Source organism: Salvelinus sp. IW2-2015, linkage group LG23 (genome assembly GCF_002910315.2).
Source record: "Salvelinus sp. IW2-2015 linkage group LG23, ASM291031v2, whole genome shotgun sequence".
Lineage (NCBI taxonomy): Eukaryota > Metazoa > Chordata > Actinopteri > Salmoniformes > Salmonidae > Salvelinus > Salvelinus sp. IW2-2015.
Genome location: NC_036863.1, coordinates 13,462,863 through 13,466,858, shown reverse-complemented (window position 1 = coordinate 13,466,858; position 3,996 = coordinate 13,462,863).

Genomic DNA, 3,996 nt, shown 5'->3' with positions numbered 1-3,996 from the left:
ATGCAGAGAGTTATAGGAAGATTTACTGATTCTCACTTGGGGATAGCTTTAGTGGTTGAGGAGAGCAATGTCACATTCTGATGCTATTTCTCTTCTTTTTAAGAGTACAAGTTAAAAGAGAACTGCATTAAAGTAAGTCAAATTAAAACCTGGAAAAAGTTTTGAATCGTGTTTTTTATTATACAGTCACAGATATTCATAACATTTGAGTGCTCAAATTTCTTCAAATGTGCATTTTTGTTTCTACGGGTAACATTATTTATTCGAAATACCCTTTTATGTTTAATCTGCTATAGATATTCTATAGAAGATAAACCGATGTTGGGTGCGAAATTATTGGTGAATTTCCAGAAAAGGGGGCTAGGGGACATAGTTCTCTGACATATTGGTCCACTTTGGACATATCCTGCACCATTTCAGTACAGCATATCTTGACATTTTAGTGCTATATCTGGTTGTCAAAAGTATCAACCTGTCCTCAGGGCAATTCGTAGGATTCGGTACTTACATTTGTTCCCCTCCATTTAGTATGATATACGTTAGCTTACATTATGAATGGAATAGCAGTCGGACAATATATGACTTACCCAGTCTTACAATGTCATATGAGTTGGATGACATAACTTTATAAGTCTTGGAGGACATATGCTACCGTTCAAAAGTTTTGGGTCACTTAGAAATGTCCTTGTTTTTGAAAGAAAAGCAAAAAAAATGGTCCATTAAAATAACATAAAATTGATCAGAAATACAGCTGCCAGCTTCATTAAATAGTACCCGCAAAACATCAGTCTCAACGTCAACAGTGAAGAGGTGACTCCGGGATGCTGGCCTTCTAGGCAGAGTTGCAAAGAAAAAGCCATATCTCAAACTGGCCAATAAAAAGAAAAGATTAAGATGGGCAAAAGTACACAGACACTGGACAGAGGAACTCTGCCTAGAAGGCCAGCATCCCAGGGGTCGCCTCTTCACTGTTGACATTGAGACTGGTGTTTTGTGGGTACTATTTAATGAAGCTGCCAGTTGAGGACTTGTGAGGCATCTGTTTCTCAAACTAGAGACTCTAATGTACTTGTCCTCTTGCTCAGTTGTGCACCGAGGCCTCCAACTCCTCTTTCTATTCTGGTTAGAGACCGTTTGCGCTGTTCTGTGAAGGGAGTAGTACACAGAGTTGTATGAGATTTTCAGTTTCTTGGCAATTTCTCGCATGGAATAGCCTTCATTTCTCAGAACAAAAATAGACTGATGAATTTCAGAATAAAGTCTTTGTTTCTGGCCATTTTGAGCCTGTAATCGAACCCACAAATGCTGATGCTCCAGATACTCAACTAGTCTAAAGAAGGACAGTTTTATTGCTTCTTTAATTAGCACAACAGTTTTCAGCTGTGCTAACATAATTGCAAAAGGTTTTTCTAATGATCAATTAGCCTTTTAAAATAACAAACTTGGATTAGCTAACACAACGTGCCATTGGAACACAGGAGTGATTGTTGCTGATAATGGGCCTCTGTACGCCTATGTAGATATTCCATTAAAAATCAGCCGTTTCCAGCTACAATAGTCATTTACAACATTAACAATGTCTACACTGTATTTCTGATCAATTTGATGTTATTTTAATGGACAAAAAATTGCTTTTCTTTCAAAAACAAGGACATTTCTAAGTGACCCCAAACTTTTGAACTGTAGTGTATATTATACATCTTTCTCTGAGACCAGGCTGCTTGTTGCGTTGTTACAACAAAGGAGAATTAGAAGAAGAATTGACATTGCTGGTTAGGAGAACTAACTTACTAGGGTGGCAGGTAGCCTAGCGCTTAGATTGTTGGACCAGTAACCGAAAGGTCACTGGCTCGAATAGCCAAGCCAACAAGGTGAAAAATCTGTCTGTGCCCCTTGAAAATGGCACTTAACCCTAATTTGCTCCAAGCGTGCCGTACTACGAGGGCTGACCCTGTAAAACAACACATTTCACTGCACCTAGAATCTATATATTTTTTTATTAACACCAATTTCTATGACAATTTAGGTTTTATTTATTTTTTATTTTATTTCACCTTTATTTAACCAGGTAGGCCAGTTGAGAACAAGTTCTCATTTACAACTGCGACCTGGCCAAGATAAAAGCAAAGCAGTGCGACAAAAACAACAACACATAGTTACACATAAACAAACGTACAGTCAATAACAAAAAAAAAAAAAAATAATAATATCTATGTACAGTGCGTGCAGATGTAGAAGAGTAGGGAGGTAGGCAATAAATAGGCCATAGAGGCAAAATAATTACAATTTAGCATTAATACTGGAGTGATATATGTGCAGATGATGATGTGCAAGTAGAGATACTGGGGTGCAAAAGAGCAAGAGGGTAAGTAATAATATGGGGATGAGGTAGTTGGGTGTGCTATTTACAGATTGGCTGTGTACAGGTACAGTGATCGGTAAGCTGCTCTGACAGCCGATGCTTAAAGTTAGAGAGGGAGATATAAGACTCCAGCTTCAGTGATTTGTCTAATTCGGTCCAGTCATTGGCAGCAGAGAACTGTAAGGAAAGGCGGTCAAAGGAAGTGTTGGCTTTGGGGATGACCAGTGCAATATACCTGCTGGAGCACATGCTACGGGTGGGTTGCTATGGTGACCAGTGAGCTGAGATAAGGCAGGGCTTTACCTAACAAAGACTTATAGATGACCTGGAGCCAGTGGGTTTGGCGACGGATATGTAGTGAGGGCCAGCCAACGAGAGCATACAGGTCACAGTGGTGGGTAGTATATGGGGCTTTGGTGATAAAATGGATGGCACTGTGATAGACTGCATCCAATTTGCTGAGTAGAGTGTTGGGGGCTATTTTGTAAATGACATCGCCGAAGTCAAGGATCAGTAGGATAGTCAGTTTTACGAGGGTATGTTTGGCGGCATGAGTGAAGGAGGCTTTGTTGCGAAATAGGAAGCCGATTCTAGATTTAATTTTGGATTGGAGATGCTTAATGTGAGTCTGGAAGGAGAGTTTACAATCTAACCAGACACCTAGGTATTTGTAGTTGTCCACATATTCTAGGTCAAGACCGTCCAGAGTAGTAATGCTAGTCGGGAGGGAGGGTGTGGGCAGCAATCGGTTGAAGAGCATGCACTTAGTTTTACTAGCATTTGGAGGAGCAGTTGGAGGCCACGGAAGGAGTGTTGTACGGCGTTGATGTCACGACTTCTGCCGAAGTCGTTGCCTCTCCTTGTTCGGGCGGTGTTCGGCGGTCGACGTCACCGGTCTTCTAGCCATCATCGATCCATTTTTCATTTTCCATTGGTTTTGTCTTGTCTTCCCACACACCTGTTTTCAATCCCATCCATTACCTCTTGTGTATTTAACCCTCTGTTTCCCCTCATGTCTTTGTCAGAGATTGTTTTATGTCAAGTGTTGTTTCTTGGTGTATAGGTGCGCGACGGGTCCTCGTACCCATGTTTATTTTATGTATGTACATTTTCATATTTGGAGCATGTTAAGTGGACATTTATTAAAAGTCTCCATTTAAACTCCGTTTAACTCTCCTGCGCCTGACTTCCCTGCCACCTATACACACGACTCTGACAGAATCTCTGACCAAAACTATGAAGTCAGCAGGACGAGACACTTCGCTCATGGAGGTAGAGGAACGCGTCATGGAACAAGCAGAGGAGATTGACAGTCTGAGCGCTGCCATGGATCGCATTGTCCAGAATATGGACCGCTGGGAGAGACAGGGAGTTTTTCCAGCGCCTCCACCACCACAACCGGTATTTCCGTTGAACKCTTTTTCTCCTCCTGAACATAACAAGATCCATTTATCCCTACCCACGGGATACAATGGAGATACTGCCAGCTGCCAGGGTTTTCTCCTAAAACTGCACTTGTATCTGGCCACGGTCTCTCCAGTACCATCGGACCGTGAGAAGAGTTCCGCCCTCGTCTCATGCCTCACCGGGAAAGCCCTGGAGTGGGCCAGCGCTGTGTGTAGAGAGGAGGATGC